The sequence below is a fragment of the Lutra lutra genome, chromosome 6, assembly GCF_902655055.1.
Source record: "Lutra lutra chromosome 6, mLutLut1.2, whole genome shotgun sequence".
In the NCBI taxonomy this organism is placed as follows: domain Eukaryota; kingdom Metazoa; phylum Chordata; class Mammalia; order Carnivora; family Mustelidae; genus Lutra; species Lutra lutra.
The window spans coordinates 73,935,991-73,957,364 of NC_062283.1; the positions used below are offsets into that span (position 1 = coordinate 73,935,991).

At 37.5% G+C, this 21,374-nt stretch overlaps 1 pseudogene; it reads right to left on the minus strand.

The window, feature by feature from the left end:
- Positions 1–8,393: 8,393 nt before the first annotated feature.
- Positions 8,394–21,120, minus strand: LOC125101617 (kinesin-like protein KIF20B; annotated as a pseudogene).
- Between the last annotated feature and the right edge of the window lie 254 nt (positions 21,121–21,374).

The window sequence follows — 21,374 nt, forward strand, 5'->3', positions numbered from 1 at the left end:
CCCCTTTCTTAAGTTTTAATGGAGAAGCTGTGCCTCTTCCTCTCTGAGGCTTCTCCCCCATCCCTGCATTAGGTCTGAAAATTATTTTCTCTTCTTTTCAGTTTCCAATTTCTCCCACTTTCTTGCTCTTTCTCACTCACTGGATGCAAGTACATGATGGGAAAGAAGGAAGGAAGGTCGGTCATAAAGAAAGAGAAAGAAAAAGAGAGAGAGCAAAAGAAAGAGAGCAAAAGAAAAAAAAAAAAGAAAAAAAGATGAACAGGAAGATGACAAGAATAACAAATAAATCGTCCTCCTTCCTGGATCTCACATCTCTTTCAAGGAATTGACTCTCTTGCTCTTTACAGTCCCGATGCTTGAACAAGTTACCCATACCTTTTGCCTTCACTTCCTAACCTCCTGCTGGTTTCTTAAAGTCCCACAATGTACTCCTTACCACTGCTTCTCTACCACTGCCCGGAAACTGCATCCATCAAGATCACAAACAATATCCACATCTGCCTTTGACTTGCTTGATTCCTTAAAAGAATTTGACACATTTGATCACTCCCTCCTTCCAAAAACCTCTCTCACTAGCTTCTAGGAAAATGCACTCTTGTGATCATTCTCTTCATTCTCAGGCCACTTTTTATCAGTCTTCCTTGCTGACTTTCTTCTTCTACCCATCCATAAAGAGGCTGGTTTCCCTAAGAATTATGGCTTGGTTTCCTTCACTCCCTATTCTATCCATTTTCCTTAAGTAATCTTCATCCCCTCTCATTGCTTCTGTCATTATTTATATTTTGGAAACTTCCCCTGAAAATCTGTAGTTTCAATCTCTCTGCTAACTTCCAGACTTATAAGCTGAATAGAAGGCTTTATAGTTCCATTTTGCTGGCTTGCAAGGCATGATAAATCCCACTTGTCCAAATCTGAACTTTAAATTCTGTTCCTAATCCCCACAAAAATTCCATTTCTCTCTCTATGTTTCCTATCGCCTTGTACACTGACTTGCTCAAAATTGCAACATAGGGTGTCTTTCTTGACTACTTCTACTTATTTCCAAACTCCATCCTATTAACCTTGAGAGGACATCTAACCTGACCTTTCAGGTTTGTCCCTTTACCCAGTTTGGTACCCAAGATCCTGTTCCTTGGAGCAAGACCTCTATAAGCTGACCATGTCCCTAGGGGGAAGCCGCTTCATTAAATTGAGAGGAGTCTTTAAAAGCAATAAAACTGTTCTTTTTTTTTTTTTTCATGTTAAAAGTCTCCATTAACTTTTTTTTTTGTAGTTTTATTTTTTTTAATTAATTTTTTATTTTTTTCAGCATAACAGTATTCATTATTTTTGCACCACACCCAGTGCTCCATGCAATCCGTGCCCTCTACCATACCCACCACCTGGTGCCCCCAACCTCCCACCCCCCACCCCTTCAAAATTCTCAGATCGTTTTTCAGAGTCCATAGTCTCTCATGGTTCACCTCCCCTTCCAATTTCCCTCAACTCCCTTCTCCTCTCCATCTCCCCTTGTCCTCCATGCTATTTGTTATGCTCCACAAATAAGTGAAACCATATGATAATTGACTCTCTCTGCTTGACTTATTTCACTCAGCATCATCTCTTCCAGTCCCGTCCATGTTGCTACAAAACTTGGTTATTCATCCTTTCTTTTTTCTTTTTCTTTTTTTTTTTTTTTTTTTTTACAGCTTTATAAACATATATTTTTATCCCCAGGGGTACAGGTCTGCGAATCGCCAGGTTTACACACTTCACAGCACTCACCATAGCACATAACCTCCCCAATATCCATAACCCCACCCCCCTCTCCCAACCCCCTCCCCCCATCAACCCTCAGTTTGTTTTGTGAGATTAAGAGTCACTTATGGTTTGTCTCCTTCCCAATCCCATCTTGTTTCATTTACTCTTCTCCTACCCCCTCAACCCCCCACGTTGCATCTCCTCTCCCTCATATCAGGGAGATCATATGATAGTTGTCTTTCTCCGATTGACTTATTTCGCTAAGCATGATACCCTCTAGTTCCATCCACGTCGTCGCAAATGGCAAGATTTCATTTCTTTTGATGGCTGCATAGTATTCCATTGTGTATATATACCACATCCTCTTTATCCATTCGTCTGTAGATGGACATCTAGGTTCTTTCCATAGTTTGGCTATTGTAGACATTGCTGCTATAAACATTCGGGTGCACGTGCCCCTTCGGATCACTACATTTGTATCTTTAGGGTAAATACCCAGCAGTGCAATTGCTAGGTCATAGGGTAGTTCTATTTTCAACATTTTGAGGAACCTCCATGCTGTTTTCCAGAGTGGTTCCACCAGCTTGCATTCCCACCAACAGTGTAGGAGGGTTCCCCTTTCTCCGCATCCTCGCCAGCATCTGTCATTTCCTGACTTGTCATCAGGGAAATACAAATCAAAACCACAATGAGATATCACCTCACACCAGTCAGAATGGTTAAAATTAATAAAACTGTTCTTACCCTGTTGGAATAAATCAGTTATTCACCAGGATGTGTTTTGAATTGTTCTTGTTGGAGTAAGTCAGACATGACCTCTGTACACCAAGGTCTTACTTAGTCCAGAGAAAGAACAAACCTGCCTTCTTCGCATTTCTTGCTGAGTTTCTGAGCACTGCTTCAGAAATTAAAAACAATTCTTAAATTTCTTAAGACAATGAAAAAAACAAAATCAACCAGATTTTCTTTCTGTGCCACTACCTCCACTTTAGTACCTGCCCCTTCCTCCATTCCAGAGCTTTCAGCAAGTTTCTCCACCTTTTTGCTTTTTACTTTGGTTTATAATCTTGAGTGTAGGTGCCTGTTTTTTTCCACTAGTTTATGAGTACTTCGGTTAGGTTTTGTCATTTATCCATCTTTGTATTTCCTCCTAGTTAACTATTTCAGTACCTAGAGCTCAGAAGGTAGTGGAATAAGGAAGTGAATGACTTTCCTAATCTTCAGCTGTCTGCCTGCCCTAAACTCTACCTACTGCTTGCTTTTTAGAAGACCCAAGACTGCCTGCCCACTTAGCTCCATGTCCCAAGTGAACTTGGTCTAAATTATCTGGATGCCTGGTGAAAGTGAGATTGGCAATGATGCAGATTATATTAAATAGCAACTCAATTTTCCTAACATGTACATTCTGTACTTCCAGACTCTCAAACTAAGTGCCCCTGACCCATATCACTGTGTATGTGAAGCCAGAGGACACAGAGCTTCTTGGAATATCAGTTTTGCTCACGTAGTTCTTTGAGACATAATATTTGTGTTAAAACAGAGACATATTCAATCAAATGCAAAATTTGTGATAATTTAAAAGATATATATCTTCAGACATGAAACTTCAAAGAAATTTCATGATGGGGTGGGGCAGTCTCTGCTAAATTTTTATAATCCTGAGGACAAGCTTTTTTGGGATACTGAATTTCAGATGTTAAGTCTGAAGCATTGTAGGCATGAAGTCTGTACGTGTGTGTGCATGCGTGTTGGAGAGGATTGGTCGATGAAGATTCTACAGGAAGAAGTTTTGAGGCAAAAGCCAACAAACAAATAAGCAAACCACACCATATTAAAGAAGATGTGAAATTTCTTCAGAGTTTAGTACACCAGGGCTAGTAGTAAACAATCCAGTTTACTTCTGAATTCTGGGCTTTCTCATATCAAGATAAAACCGTTTTAATACAGGAAGATTAAAGTTTCTTAAAGTCGCAGCCAGTGTAGATGGATGCTTCACTGCCTTAGTGAATTGCTTGTAAGGGGACTATGGGAGTAATCTTTCCCACATGGAACTAGAAATCTCTCTTGGTAAGTCTAGATTGAAGACAATAGGATTTGAATGTTATTGTTTTAACAAACAAGTAAAACCAATTGAGCATCACAAAATTAGCATTAGTAATTCTGCTTAAGGAATCTCTGTGAGGATTTAAAAATCCCTTTAGAGACACTATAAGGCATGCTTCTGTGTTTTTTGTCATGGCTAACCACAACAAAAATTGCATGTGTTTCTTAATTTTTACCAAAAGGAACAGATGGAGACCTAAATTTCAAGGGCTTTGCTTCTTAAGGAGGCCTTACTAAATAAATTATTTAGATACACATATAATAAAAGTAATCATTTTCCTTCCATATACAATTAACTTACTGTGACTTTAGCTTTTTCAATTCTAGGGCAGAAGTCTTTATGGTCTACTCACTTCTCCTTTGATATATCCTTGGTTTCTGTAAAAGAAAGGGGCCATGCACAAATCTTCAAACTCTTTCTCCCTTAAATAGGCTGTGATATTATTCTAATAAACAAGGGTTGGGACTGAGGCTTTCTAAATGCAGGTTAGGGAAACAGATGGCATCTCTTGCTTCTGGGTTTGGTCAGCAAAGTTTGCATTGTACATTGGGCATAAATTTATCCAATGAAGATATATCCAATAAAGATATATTAGACAATTCTAGCCAATCTCTGCATTTTCTATTGGCAGTTTCTCTTTCTAAAAATCTTTATTTATGGAATGAAAAAGGTAGAAGACAAAGTGTAAAATGAATATGGCCTTCAGATCCTAGATTTCTCCAATGAAATAGAGCAAAAGTATTGGGAAAATCTTTCTGCTTATTGTTGGCTAACACAAGTTAGTGATTTACTTGAAGTAAGCCTTGTGTTCTTATTTTGTTTTGTCTAGACAGCCAAATTCTTTACTGCAATTCAAAGAATGTGCAGCCCGTGTTGATGACATAGTAAAGGAAGAAAAACAAATGTAATAAATTTCTAAATTATGCTTTTTAAATTCATTGAAAAAAAATGAGGCCAAGAATAATTTTCGTAAACAGTATACTCCTTCAGCAATATGTCTGGAGTATTTTAAAGTACAAAAACCGATTGTGGGCTGCAATCTGAAAGCTTTGGAAGATTTTATTTTACATAATTTTGAAATGAATGTGTGCATAGAAAACATTTTTATGATTGACTAATGACATTATAACAGTAATACTTCAGCACTGGCAGTGGTCTCAGATGGTCGATTTGAGTTTTGTGGATTAAACCAAAGATTCTTGGTAAGAAACATCAGTGCATCATAAATAGCAAGATGAAAATAGAAAACCATTAGCTCAGCAGGAGCTGTATATTTAGGAGAGAAGATCTGAAGTTGCAATAATACAACAGATGACATTAAAAAGTTAGTTTACTTAAGAAGAAAACTGTTACTGAAAAAAATGTTGTTTGAAAAATGATAATGCTTTAGATGAGAATTTTTCTGCAGTGATCCAGTAGGTATATTATTTATCAACCCCATCAAATAGAACAAGGCAATTTAAGTGAGCTGCAAGGTGAAGACCTTAGTTCAAGCTCTGAGAAAGCAACCCTTTAAATTCAACCTTTATGTTGACAGATCTCTTTCTGAGAAGTCAGGCTATTTACATACTTGTCTACAGAGGAGACCAATGACTTTTGCCTTAAGTCACTGTTCATAGAGTCACTAAAGAAGTTCATCCTTCCTTAACCTTCTGGTTTAATCATGGAGAGCAAAGATAAGGACTTTTTGTTTTTTCTTTTGTATATTTTGTAAGGTTCCCTGAGATCACAGTGGAGGACTAAGCCGAGGCCAGAGATGAGTAGTAGAGGCAACTACTGAAATAATCGTAGTTGTAGTGAATGGCAATCCTTTCCAAATACCAGAATATCTCCCAATACACATGCCAGCATTTCAGTAATTCTCATGGGAGTGTTGAAAATTATTTATATGGGATCCTTCATTGAACTTTTTTTTCACTAACTTGTTAAGCCCCAAAGGCTAAGAATTGTGCTTCTATTGAAAATGGCTGCCCTCTTCCCTAGAGGGAGCAGCTTGGAAACTTGTAGAAGTAGGTACATGTATAGAGACAAATGTAAAATTAATAGTTATAGTCATGTAGTTCAAAAATATAAACTGACACGCACTGATTATAGCTTTAAGGAACAGGTATTCTGAAAAATACTTGCTTTCTCATTTTAAAAATACAAGTAAAATACCAGCATGCCATAGAGAAATTTTTATAACTTTTTATTATGAAAATTTCAAACTCATAAAGTAGCAAAGTATAAGGAATCCCCAGGTACTCATCACCCAGTTTCAGCCATTATGTCAGATACTTTACCATTTTCTCAGTAAATACTTCAATCTGGAGCTCCAAAATATAGACTTAAAAAAAAATTATCATACTGAAAACCTTAAAAATAATTCAAGTGGAAATAATTGAAGTGTCTTAACTTTAGACGCTTCATTTGGCATGGAGACATTATATGTATAATTCAGAGAAAAACATGAACCTGAAATAACCCAATTCTCTCAGCTCTTTCTCTAGGCTCACTGTCATTGCAATAGAGAAACAAATCCTTGTCAGTCCAGTAAAACAGTCATTTTGTTTTCTGCTTTTTTAAGGGTTTCAGGGATATGAATGCAGACATTGAAGAGTCAAAATGAGAGCTGGCATATGATTTGACTGTCCTGAGATCAAGCATATTGATCATTCACACTTTTCTGGAGGAGTGAATGGTGACTCACAGCACTGGGACCTGACACCAGAGGGACTGTGGTCAATGATGAAAAGATGTCACCTTTGGCCACAAACTCTAACAAAGCTGTAATCCTTCCAAATCAGATTCCCAATTCAAATGATCATTTTAGGAAAATAGAATGGAATATGGAATACATTTATACAGCTGGTGACTTTGTAGATCTATTTGATCAGTGAAAATGATGAGATACCTGGAAAGGAAACCTTTAAGGTCCCCATGTGCAGGCAGGGGGTCTATTTCTCCCAATGGGAAGACAACATCATCTGCCACTGTGCCACTCACTTTGGGGTACAACAGGGATTTTAATGATGAATTTTAGCTCTCACCTTGGCCTAGCTATGGCACCCGGATGATTGATTAAACACTGGTCTAGGTGCTGTGAATGGTTGTTGTTGTTTTTCCAAATGTGATTAACATTTAAGTCACTATACCTTGAATAAAGCTGATTATCCTCCATAATGTGTGCTGGTCTCATGGAACCAGTTGAAGCCCTTTGTAGAAAGACTGGGATACCCTGAGAAAAAAAAGGGATTTTGCCTCTAAATTGCTTTCAGACTCAAGACTGCAACATTACCTGTTCCCTGGGTCGCCAGTCTGCCAGCCTACCCCACAGATTTTTGGACGTGCCAGTCTCCACAACCGTGTGAGGCAATTTCTTAAAATAAATCTATCTTTATTTCTATCTATCTATCATCTGTATTTATTCATATATACTCATACATCCTATTTCTCTAGCACAGGGATGAAATAACTCTTATGGTAATGTAGAAAAACAATTATATCATTGACCCTGAACAAAGCACGAGTTAGGGGCACTGATTTCCTGCACAGTTGAAAATTCATGTATAGCTTTTGACTCTCCCCAAACTTAAGGACTAAAAGCCTACTGTTGAGTAGAAGCCTTACTGATAACATAAATAGCTGATTAACACATATTTTGTGTGTTCTATGTATTATATACTATATTCTTACAATAAGCTAGAGAAAAGCAAATATTATTAAGAAGAGAAAATACATTACAGTTACTCTACTGTGTTGATAGAAAAAATTCACATATAAATGGACCCTCGCAGTCCAAAACCATGTTGTTCAAAGGTCAGCTGTATTTAGACAATGTTATATATTGGGTTCTCAGAAAATATGGAATCATAGGATCTTAGACTTAGAAAGAACTTGGGCCTAACTTAGTCAAAATTTCCACCTATACATTGTTAACAATTATAATAATAAGAATTAAATGATTGACATGTACTATGTATCATCTTTACAATACTCAAGGTTAATATTATTCAATTTTATATATGAGTAGATGCAGCTGAGAGAACTAAACAACTTCTCCAAGATGACCTGGGTGGAAGTCACTAAGCCAGCATTTGAATTCAATACTATTTGAATCCAAAGTCCATTGTCTATCAGTTAGATGGCTTTTCTTCAACATAGCCCCTAAATCCTTGGACATTTTTTGGAAATGTAGACTTTTGGTGAGGCAGAGACCATTGCATGGCAACTGTATATATTTTTTAATGCCATTGTTAGAAAGAACTTCCATACTGAGTCAGATTTTATCATGTGTTTTGCCCTTTATAGCCACATTTTAACGTGTCAGTTCTTCAAACACTTGAAGCTAGCCATTTTTTTGGTATTGTTGACTTATTTTCTTTACTGAATTGAAATGATACCATGTATCAAATAGCAATGTGTTTACAGAAGGATTTAATGCATCATGATACATATAATTATCTTTGAAAAGTCAGGATGCAAGTTATGATTATGAACATAAAATTTATATTAAAATATTCTACATAAGTGATTTATTTGGCTGTTTTAGTTCAAAGTCATTGAGAATCTAACGATTACTCTCCTTCACTTTATGGTTCTTCAAAATCACTTGGCCAAATATATGTAATAGGAAATGAAATTTCATTTGTATATAATTTCCATTTGCCCTGTTTTGGTTGAGACACATTTTCTTAACTTCTATATTTGAGAACACTGAAGAGTTCATTGTTTCAATTATTTTCTTTGCTTTTGGTTGAAGAATTATTGGAAAACGTTCTGAGAAGTCTCCAAATTTCTGTAGCATTCTTTCTTTTTATTTAGAGGCCTAATTTATACTAACTATGGATGCTTGACTCCATAAAGAATATGCTTCTTAGATGACAGATGTGTGCAAGCCTTTTGCTCCTTCTTGACAGAAGAATTTCTATGCTCAAAAACAGGGGATTTCAAATTAGTTCTGGGTATAGCATTTTTCTTATTTTCACTTTTCACCCAGTCCTGGCAGAGAGCCTCTGGTGTATGGTTAATGCTATTTCTGCTCTTCCACCATCTTGGAAATATACTACTTTGCTCCATTTCATTAGTCTTCCTCTTCTGGGTGTTGGAAAGCATAACCATCTGTCACTGGTGAAATACAAGCAGGATGTTTCACTGCCATGTTGTTTGGCTATAAAGGTGTAAATTGAATCTCTAACTCAGGTTTTGGAAATTGAATAATTTGATTATCTTCTGTTGAAACTTCACAAGAGTCAAGGACTACAGAACCATCTTCTACTTCATTCATAGGACTTCAAAACTTGTTTGAGGTTCAGTTTTAACTCTGACAGGATCTATTGAACTCAAATGTCTATCCACAGTTTTTTCTTCTGTATCAGAAGTCTCCGATGTGATCTTTTTTAATTGTTCAGTTACATTATTTTTCTGTATGTTACTGGAGATCAGTACCTTTAGCTGTATTTCTAAAGCTGCAACAAGTTGATCTCATTCTTCTCACCATTTTTGAAGTTTACTATCTTTCTTTGTCAGTTGTGCTTTAAGTATTTCCAATTCATTTGTTGCTTTAAACAATGTTCTCTGTCTTCAGCATATTTTTTCATCTCTTTGTTTTGTAGATTTTCAGCTTCTTTTGCTTTGGGAAGCTAGCAATTTGATCCAAAGTATTTCCTTTTTTTAAAATGTTTTGCCATATGGGGCGCCTGGGTGGCTCAGTGGGTTAAGCCGCTGCCTTTGGCTCAGGTCATGATCTCAGGGTCCTGGGATCGAGCCCCACATTGGGCTCTCTGCTCAGCAGGGAGCCTGCTTCCTCCTCTCTCTCTGCCTGCCTCTCTGCCTACTTGTGATTTCTCTCTGTCAAATAAATAAATAAATAAATCTTAAAAAAAAAATAAAATAAAATGTTTTGTCATAGAAACAATTTTCAGATACCCTCCCTCTTGATTGTTTTTACTCATGCTCTTTGGCTAGCTATCATTGGTAAGTTCTAGCAACTATTTCAAAAGTTTGACTCTAGTATTATCTGCCCAGACAACAACAGAATGCCCTTCTTTCTTGCTCTAGAAACTAGGGTCTCTAAATACAGTCTAAGATTTACTTGCTTTTTAATTTACTAGCTTTTACTAGTCTCATACCTCCTTTTACAGATTCTTTTATAAGGACTATTCTTTCATCATTGTATCTATGTGGTTAATATTTGTAGGTCTTTGCACTTACCCACATTAAAATTTATATTATTACTTTTAACCTAATGGTAAAGTCTATCAAGATATTTAATATTATATATTCTATCTTTTTCAATGCACAATTTCAGTAAGTGCAATTTTGGCTAATTTGTATGAAGTTTAATTTTAGACATTGAATATAAACAGTGGAGCAACATGCTAATAGAAAAACAGTGAAACTGATGGAAAATAAATAGTGTTTTAGGAATAATTTGTACTGAAAGACTTAGTCATAATCATTAGGAGTGACATTACTATGAGAAAGACCATAAACACTGAGAGTATAAAGGACTGATCTTTGGGAAACAATTGAATTTAAACATGGGAAGAGCCCAATTCAGGTAGGAAAGAGAAAAAGCAAATTCTTTAAGGGTAGGAATCAGCACTGATCTGCAACATGGTGAGGGTTCACCAACCATTTTTAGAAATGGAATTAGTGTAAGAGGCAAAGAAGGAGGGGTTAGAGAAGAAAGAAAAGAAAAAAGAAATAGTACAGCATTATAAAAGAGTACCATCACACTGACAAAAGTGTAGCCAGATCAAAGAGAATGAGAAGTGAGAAGAGACTACTAGATTTGGCAGTCATAAAAATGGTCGCCGGTGATACCAGAGGTGGCAGTTCTGGCTAAACGTTTGGGACAGAAGTCAGATTGTGAGGTGTGAAGCAGTGGCTTGGTGATAAAAATGCAGACGTTGAGTACAGATTACTTTTTCCAGTGGTGCTTTCACAGAGGTATAGGGTGGTGGTTCTATCGAACAGGTAGAACCAAGTGTTTTTGTAGTTAGAGAAGGTTCACCGGCAGAGGACAGATAATCCTGGGAAAAGAGGGAATAATTAAAAGCACATGATCTTGGGTAAAGCAGCCAGGATTTTATAAAGAACTGAGCAGAGTTTATGCATTTTGTTAAGAAAGATGAACATGTTTTCTACAAACTGAGTCACCAGGGAGAGTAAGTAGGCTGGGTTATGATTCTGTGTAACACTGATCAAGTTTATATCAGAGAGGGACAAGAGTGATTAAACTCAGTTCAGGAGGACTTCTGTAGCTCAATAGTGAAGCAGTAAGGATGAGAGTGTAGATGGTTGTCTTAAAGCATGTTGAAATTGCACTTAGGGCTGTCATGACAAAGTATCACAGACTGGAGGGCTGAAACAACAGACATTTATTTTCTCACAGGCTGGAGGCAGGAAGTCCAAGATCATGGTCTTGCTGGGTTTGGTTTCTTCTGAGGTCTCACTCCTTGCATTATAGATGGTTGTTTTCTCTGTCTTTATAGGATTTTTTCCCCTGTCTATGCTCATCTGCTTCCTAATCCAGTCTCCTTATAAAGACACCAGCCATTTTGCATTAGTACCATCCCCACCCCATAACCTCATTTTACCTTAATTACCTCTTTAAAGGCCCTAAATCCAAGTAAAGTGATATTTTGAGATACTACGGGTTATGACTTCAACATATGAATTTTGGGATGGGGAAGAGGAGTTAGAGGGATGCAATTCAGCTTATAACAGGAAAACGTAATTAATAACAAATAAAAGAATCCCATGTACTTCCTTATAGTTGAATATGTTGTAACTAGTAGAACTTCTTGAAATTCAGTGTGTGGTAAGCAGAATTATCTCCCTCAAAGATGCCTATATCATAATACCTGGAAATGGAAATATTTTACTTTATATGACAAAAAGAATTTTCCAATGTGATTTAGTTAAGAATTCTGAAATGACAAGATTATTTTAGATAATCCACATGGGCCTAATCTAATCCCATTGGCCCTTAAAAGTGGAGAACTTCTCCCCACTGTGTTTAGGGCTAAAGGAGGATGTGATTCTGGAGTAAGGTCAGAGATACAACACTGTTGGCTCTGAAGATGAAGGGAGGAAGCCAGAAGCCAAGAAATGCAGGTTCTAGAAGCTAGAAGAAGCAAAGAAATAGATGATCTCATAGAGCCTTGAGAAGGACAGCAGCCCTCCAACACCCTGATTTTAGCCCAGTGAGACCTGTGTCGATACTTCTGACCGTCAAAACCATAGCAGAATACATTCATTTTAAGTCACTAAGTTTGTGGTGCTTTCTTATAACAGAAATGAAAAAGTACCATGGTGAAGGTCTATTTAAAAGACTGATTCAGTAGGTCTGGAATGGGGCCTAAAAATAAGCAATACTGACAAGTTCCCAGGGGCTACCAGTACTGCTAGACTGGGGAGCACACGTTGAGTAGTAAGACTTCAGAGATCATCAGATCTCTTCATCAGATCCGCTCATCTCAGAGATAAAGGCATTGAAGATTAAGAACTTAACGGATACTGGCTGATCTGTCTCCAACTCTCAGCCCACTACACTGTAATAGTACTTAAAAAAAAGAAAAAGAAAAAGAAAAAGGAGCCCATCAGAGAAGAGCAGGCAAGATGTCCAGAATTAGGAAAATTTGGCTCCACCGCCTTTGTGTGTTTATGGTGCCTAGGAAGTGTTCTAGTCGACATTTAGCTGATACAAATTGTTAATTAGCAACACCTTCATAAACTAACAGCTGTTTGCTATGTGCTACAGGATTATAGCCCTCTTGGGTCCCAGGAGTATCTAACATCCTCGGCGTCAGCAAGTTCAAGAGAAAAATTTCAGGACATTTTGTTGTGGCAATTTAGCAGGAGGTGCCTTAAAAGCTGTAGATCATCTGTAAAGTCAGAACTGTAAACACGGAGGGAGTGTTTCCAGTGACCTGAAGGGCATATTCTGTGTTTATCTTGTTGGCCCAGGCACTCTGTGATTATGTGAGAGCAGAACAGAATGCCCGCTGATCTTCTGGCAAAAGGCTTTGAAGAAAACTATAAGGCTTATTAAAGAAGATAAAGAGCTGGCACACTGGACAAACAGCCAAGGTGAAAATCAGAGAGGAAAAGATTCTAAGAGTGTGGCAGGAACTTGTAAGGAGAGGCTCCTGAGCAGAACGCGACCAGGAGGAATGAGGAGAAACTGCAACCAAAGCTATGTGGCAACCTCCTACTCTGCGGAGCAGAGAGGAAGTTTCACAGGCACCAGAACAAGGTTCATACTGAGCACCACGCGGGCTACGTGCTAAAGCACACGCCTCCGATCCCACCCCAGAGGTTCTTTTCAACTTTTTATAATGGAAAATTCAAACATAACAGAAGTAGGGGGTGTAGGATAGCTCACATACCCGTCCTCACCACACAGCCCACCTTCCTTCATCTATTCCACTGGCTTCATGTCCTCCCTTCCCATCTTTCCTTCTCCACTGGACTATACTGAAGATGAGCCCAGGCATCAGGGAAAAGCATTTCAGGTAGAGAGAAGAGTAAGCACGAAACCCCAGGGCAGGGGGTGCTGCTGTGTTTTAGCAACACTGAGGAGATCTGTGTAGGTGGGATGGAGGGAATGAGGGGACGGCTGGTAGGGGAAGAAATCAGACGTAACAGGACGAACAGAAGTGATAGACACACCGTGAAGATTCTTGCAGCTCATTGCAACAGTTTTGGCTTTTACTCTGGAAACTGTAGAGCAGAAGGGACTAGCAATTATGGAAAGCTAAAATTGAAAAGGCAAAGGGGATAAGACAGTATTACTGGAGCCCACAGGAACTGCCTGGTAGCAGCTAAGTCCTAAGGAGTCAAGAATGCAGCTATAGCCAAGAACTTCTTTCCAAATTTGTGAGACAGTAGGAGAATTATTACTCTGACCCCCATGGTAATAGGAATCAGTGTCTCTGATGAATAGAGTAACCTCCGTCTCTGCGTCTTGATTCAGGGATAGGTGAAGTCTTCACTGGCTGAGGGCTGTCCTAGCTTCCAGTTACCTGGAGCATGACTACCTTCCTTATTCGAAGCACTTCTCCCTTGCTAACTAGGTCCTTCAAATCACCAAGTCCAGGGCTGTGGGGGCAGACACCAAAAATTCCTTGGGTGTGTTATTAAGTGTAATAGTGAGAGGGATCCCTTCGATTCCCAATCACTGGCTCTTGAAACTATATAATCTGGTAATGGAGGGAATGGCATTACTTAGTTCCAGTTTCACCAATGCAATAAGGCACTCATTTTTTCTTGGCTCCTATTCTATAGGAGACTGGGCAGAAATTTGGGGAGAAAGGGGTAGAAAATGGTTCTTGCTTTGGTTCCCATGACCTGTTACGCTTATCACTCTCTGTGTGGTTAAGTATGCATATGGTATTTTCCCTTGGAAAAGGAAAACAGAAAATTTCAGGGCAATCCAGTTTCTATCTTCATGAGGCTGTTTCCTGAAAAGCCCACTTTCTTTGTGTGTTTTGGTTAACAGTTTAGCTTTTTCTGTTAAAAAGGCTCTGAAATGAGCCAGAGCCTGGCATTAATTAAATTAACCTAAAGGCCACACTATACTCCAGGCCAGAGGTTTTCTATCAGAAGAATTTTGTTCTCTAGGGAATATTTGGCAATATGTAGAGACATTTTTAGTAGTCACAACTGGGGGATGGGGGGAAGATAGAGCTACAAACATCTAGTGGCTACAGGCCAGGGAATCCTGCTAAACATTTTACAATGCATGGGGCATTCCCTGAAAAAGAATTATCTGCTCAAAATGTCAATAGCACTGAGGATGAGAAAACCTTCCCTAGACTGAAGAATTCACCGTTTATTTGATTTCTTTTTTTAAACTTTGCCTCGTCATGTTGTCCAATATAATTCTTCTGAGACTAGGCAATGAGCCTTAACGATAGAATAAAATTTATGTAAGTAAGATAATGCCAACAATATACATCTGCTTTGAGTTTGAACAATATAACTCCTCCTATTACTGTATTTTCAGGGAGAAACTGAAGACCCAAATTAAATCCTTTAATCATTTATAGTCAAACTTTCAGAAATTAAAGGTCATGGTTATTTTTTGCTCTGTCTCAGCCAGAGAAGTCTCCGTCAGATGCACGTGTACGTTTGGAGTCTTTTTTTGCGGCTGAAACCTCAAGCATCCTTCATTGAGTATATAGTTCTCTTTGTTCATTAGCTGAAATTAGTTGCATTAATCCACTTCACACTTCCCGTGTGCTCTCTTTGTAAATGCTCTGGGCAGTTAATAGAGCCCATAAGCCTATTACAGTTGCAACCCAACACCCATACACAACAACGGATCTCCAGTATCCAATAAATGGTAAAGTAGTCATGTTCTTAGAGACACCCAAGATTCCCAGTGGACACAACCACTAGTTTCTAAGTTAAAGCAAGTTTATAAACTGAAAAAAATCTTTTTTATTTCATTCTTAGCACTTGTTTCTGGTTAGTTTATGCCAGTTGTCCAAAACCATCCACCTGTGACTTGAAATTTGATAGGGAAGCACTTCCCATTAAGATGCTTACTATGACCGTGTATTTGTCATGAGGAAACAATTCCCTGATCCAACTGCCATCTTTTTTAGAGTGTTCTATGAGAAGAGGCACCAGGGTGGCTCCATTGGTGAAGCATCCAACTCCTGATTTCAGCTCAAGTCATGACCTTAGGGTTGTAGGAGTGAGCCTGAGTCGGGCTCTGTCCTGAGTGCAGAGTCTGTTTGGGATTCTCTCTCTCTGCCCCCTCTTCTGACTCATGCTCTCTCTAAATGAATGAATGAATGAATGAATGATTGAATGAATAAATAAATAACATCTTTAGAGTGGTCTGTGAGGACAGTTAGACTCACCGAGGAAACTGGGTGCCATCCTGACCCACCAGACTCTTATTTGAGGTTCCTTCTTCAATCTTTCACATTTAAAAATTTTCATTTCCGGTTCTTCTTTCAAGTCTTGTATCCCTGGCCTTCCTGAATCAAAGATTCAAGTGCGTGGTGGCACAGTGTCCACACTGTCTGTGGAGCAGGTAGCCACCCCTCCTCTGTACCACATTTCCTACCCAGGCATTCTCCATGTCACACTCGCCTCTAGTTTCTGCATGTCTCCTTGACAACTGCTGCCATCTCCGACACGTCTGGAAATCCTCAGTCTTCTGTTGCACACCTTCCCAGACAGGCTTCCCTTGCAGCACCTGCCAACACACAAAGTGTTTGTGTCTCTGTGGTGCCAAACGCATCATCTTCATTTTGTGCTGAGTTTCTTTCCTTTTATATTTCAACATTTGACATGTTTTTCCCCAGAAACTTGATATTTGTTCTTAATTCATAAATATTATCATATTACTTTTTGGAGTGTTTTTGATTCCGAAGAAACTTTGGAAAATTTTGCTTATGAGTTTTCTAATGCCTGTATTTATTTTATCATTTTTTGTCTTTAGTGCAGATGATACATTTTGACAAGCCCTTGATATTAAAATTTTATTTTGTTGGCTTAGAACATATATGAAAATTTGCAGCTTGTTAAGGCTCAGATTTCTCTGTTATTGTGTTCTCTCAGCTCTGTCTCCCCTGGGATATTTCAGATATGCTGTTTAAAAGTATAAGCTAGGAACAAAAGATCGATGTTGGTTGGAGCAGTGTTCTGAATGTCAGATTAAATCCATTGCACCAATTTACTGGAATTAACCCTTGCCATGGGCACATTATAAGAGAGATACAAATGAGAAATGGTCAAGAGTGACATTTGTTGTAACTAATATTTTCTAGGAACAGTACTATCTTGTTGTTTTGGCATACTTGTGTAGGTAGAGGAGGGCATAGCAGTTAAAAAAGGAATAGAGAATTGTATAGTTATTTTTTAATACCTTCCATGTAGTGTCCCTCTGAAAACCATTAGTGAGAATCTCTCATGTTTCTCTTTATTCCACAACTTCTTGGGTCTTCTGAATATCTCTTGATTTGGGAGCAATGTTCACTGCTAAGACAATAGGGCATGCGTAGTCCACTGAGGATGAGATCATTTTATAAATGCCTTCTTTAAGGTCTGATTTGGTCATCTTTATTTTTTCCTTCTTTTCTAGTAGAATACATATTGTTATTTGCTTAAAATTCTCACTCAAGTAAATAACATATGAAAGATGTATCATGCTTTATAGCTAGGTATACTCATATATAAGAAGATATTTTTAACAAAATAAAAAAGAGAACAGTTTTCATTGTAAAACTCAAGAGAAGAGGAAGACATCTCCTTGCAACTCTTACAAAAATAACTTTCAATCAGCATGAAATAAATCATGCCTTCATAATAAAGTATATGATGCTTGCCAAAAGAAGCATTTTAGTTTAAACTAAACTTCTCCTTTATAAATACATATGTATATCTGAGTCTTTTTAATATATGGAAAATAATTAAACCTCTTTTCTTTTTAGAACCTCTTAATAGGGTCTAAAATGTTTCTTTTCTAGCACATTCTATTTTGTATTATGTCTCTCTCTCTCTCTCTCTTTTTACTAATTTGAGCGTATGAGCCAATAAATGCTTAATTTAAATGTAAGGACAGTTGAATTGCTACAGTCCTAGAGATTTTGTTAAGTAGAGATTTTTTTAGCTTAAGCTAACAAAACAAGGACAAATTGAATTTTTTTTCAGAAAAACAGGAAAAAAACAAAACACAAGTGACAAAGCAATTATACCAGAACACACACACACACACACTACACCCCTCCACACATCCAAAACTTTTGTTAATGGATCTTCCACTGATCTTATCCTGCAGTTATGTTTTGAGAATCTCTTATACAAGAATATCTATTTGTTTGGTTTTTTAACAGTGCTAAAAAAAGTATTTAGTGGAGAGAATAATTGCTACTAAAAACCAATTCTAAATGAGACATGAACTAAAACTCTTTTAATTAGGGTATGCTTGAAGCTTTCATACCTCCCCCAACATCAGGCAGTGTGAGAGCACCAAAGCCTCATAGCTGGGCTCTGGAAATTAGAAGAATGACCACAAATAAATAAATGATTTATGATTTAAGCAAATTTTAAAGTTTCTTTTATTGTTGAGACAATAATAGATATAGGTAACTTAAATACCCTCTTAACATAAGCAGAGGATATTTTACATACAATGTTCCAACTTGTTTTACTTATATATATTTAGATATTAAAATATTTAAAGTGCTAAAGATGTTGATCAAACTCATTATCTTTTTTTTTTTTTTTTGGTCCCAAATACTCCAACACATAAAATTAGGGGTTTGTGTTTCAACACATGGCAAGGGTGAAGAATGGGGAATAGTGGAGAAGCAGTTTGTAGGGAATCAGGAAAGCAGTTCTGTTAAACTTTGCATTAACAAACTGGTCTATATTTCAGAAAATCTTGATGGTAAATATCTCTACCACTATGAATTTATCTATTTTTCTTAGTGACATTTTAAGCATCTAACATCAGTACACCGAGTTTTATTACAAGGAGCAACATTTAGACAAATTAAATCTAACAAAAATCAACATTTGTATGACTATATCCAGTCTCAAGAACAGCAAACAAGGAGTAAGTACTAATAAGAAGATATTTGAGAGCTTATGACATCACTATTCGTACATGCGGGAGCAGATGTACTCTGGCTGCGTCATTCTGATGGTCAGTTATTAGAAGTGTTTATACTCACCTAAATAGTGATTTTCCAACTGAATGGGTTATAAACAAGTAGTGTGTAACTCTCTAAAGGGGTTCAGTGTTTTGTGAAGGCCAGAAGAAAGCTAGCCTTGAATGAGAATGAGGAAAAGATGTGTTTTGTATTTAGTAAAGTCACATTAATTAATATTTAGGATAGCTGTAAACTAACCTCTTACCAAACAGGCCTTCTGGACAGGCAAGGAGCTTTTGATACTGAACAGAGATGAGGGTTTATGAAAATTTCACTGAAAGCGGTGCTGGATTGCATCCTGAGACTCTGAAGGTCCCACTAATACTGTCTGCAGGAGGGGATTTGGAGTGAAGAGTCAAGTCCTCATTCCAGCCAAAGGTTCAATCTGGAGAGACTGGGCCCAGAAAAAGCAATTGGACATGGCAGAATGGGGTGAATCAAAGGCGTGTAGCGCAAACAAGGGGCTCCTGGCAGTATTCCATGAGACTTAGCTGTTGGTGTTTTATGACAAGTGATTTCCCCTTTGATAATGAGGAAGCCAGTTGTTAAGGTACTGTGATGATTCCTTATAAACCCGAGTTTGCAAAATAGCATGTTCTGTTTGATCCGTATAGTACTTACCCATAGAATGATTTAAAAGAAATTTGCATTAGTTGTCAACACTTAACACCAAACATAATTTTACTACATATATCGACTTAGAGCATTTCTGAAAACATCAGAAATCTATCATTATCCACCTGGCTGCCATACATAGTGTGGACCATGGGCATTCCTCTTGCAATGGGCATGCACCCTTCAATCTGCACAGTCCCTGCCAGTCTCCACTGTCCTAAATCCGTGGATGGGAGGCAGTTGCCTTTTACCATCATACTCATTTTGTTGTTTTGCTTACAGTAGAATTAAGGCAAAACTGAGATATTTCTTTTCTTTTTTTAATGATTTTATTTATTTATTTGACACAGAGGGAGAGAGAATGAGAGTGTACAAGTAGGGGGAGCAGCAGACAGAGGGAGAGGGAGAAGCAGGCTCCTGCTGAGAAGGGACTCCAACGTGGAACTCCATCTCAGGACCCTGAGATCATGACCTGAGCCAAAGGCAGATGCTTAACCAACTGAGCCACCCAGGCTCTCAAAACTGAGATATTTCTTAAATCCATTCTGTAGTTCTTTATTTCAGATTTTTTTTTCAATTTTAAAAGTCTTATATTATAAAACATTTCAAACATGTAGGAAAGTGGATAGTATAATTAAATAATACTCCATGACCCTATTTCATGGCTTTAACTGTCATTACTTAAGTCCAATCTTGTTTCATTTATACCTGCCACCCACTTCCCTCCACTGTGTTATTTAAAAAAAAAAAAAAAAATCCCTGACCCCCTCTGATTTTATCTGTATTTTAGCATATAACAATAAAATATAGGAACACTTATATAAGACAATCATGTAATCATACTATAGTCACACAGAAATTTTAGCAGTAAGCATTTATATATAAATTATCCAGTGTGTTAAAATTTCCAATTGACATGTTTTGTTTAAATCAGGATTAAAATAAGGTCTACATGAGGTAATCGATTGCTGACTTTAAAATAATTTCTAATGTATGGCCTCTCCCTTCTCCATATCTGTTTTTCTCTCTTTCAATCCCTCTCCCTCTCTGTGTCATTCTTCTGACTATTTTTTTGTTCAATAAACCTAGTTGATTGTTTTGTATTTGTCACAGTTAGAAATTTGCTGATTTACTCTGATACAATTTAGCATGTTCCTCTATTGTCTGTATTTCTTGTAAACTGGCTTAAAATTTTTTGGAAATATGGGCATCTGGGTGGCTCAGTGGGTTAAAGCCTCTGCCTTCAGCTCAGGTCATGATCCCAGGGTCCTGGGATTGAGCCGTGCATCAGGCTCTCTGCTCAGTGGTGAACCTGCTTCCTCCCTCTCTCTGCCTTGCCTCTCTGCCTACTTGTGATCTCTGTCTGTCAAATACATACATAAATAAAATCTTTAAAAAAAATTCTTTTTGGAAATAATATTTCATCGGTAGTGGTATATTCTATCAAGAGGCACAAAATCTCAGGTTCTCTCTCTCATTGGTATGTGTTCAGTGCCAGGACCCATCAATTCAATAAAGATTGCAAAATGTTGATAGTCTAATTAAACTATTCTGTTTTCATTCAATACATGAAATCCCTCTAATAAGAAAAACATCCTCTTGTCTATTATTTGTTTATGTAGTGGTACAGTTCTTACAGGAAAGGCTGAATAAATGCTTGATTCTTTTCCTCTATTTATGAGTTTCTCAAAATAATTAGCACCCCCATTTGAGACTGATTTATAGTTTTTAGTATTATGAACTCATGTAATTAAACACATTTCTTATGTTTCAGTCCATAGAGGTTACTGTTTTTACTAAGGTTTATAATTTTCTGTCTGTTGCTTAATTTGACTTCACCCTAGTGAATTTTCAAAATTCTTTTGTTACCTGTTGGACAAACTGTCCCAATCTCATCATGTACATTTTCCCAGACATAGAATCTGCCATTTCAGGAATCCTGGCTCCTTTGAGTGAGGACTGGTATTTAAAGGCTGTAACCTGGATGTTAGTAGCCATGCTCTAAAAATTGAGAAAGTTAAAGACAGCTTAGAGAACTATGTGTTACTTTTCTTTTTTTCTTAAACCTGGTTCACTTTACTTAGTTACAATCCCTTTCTGGGCTTCATTAGCACTTTAGTTTGTAACTCCTGCTCCAAACCAGTTCTAAACCATCAACATACTGTTCTACATGCGGAAGTATTCTACAACAGGGTGAAAGGTAAAGAGCTGAATTACTTTACAACGAGAGAAAGAAAATGAGGAGCTAATAG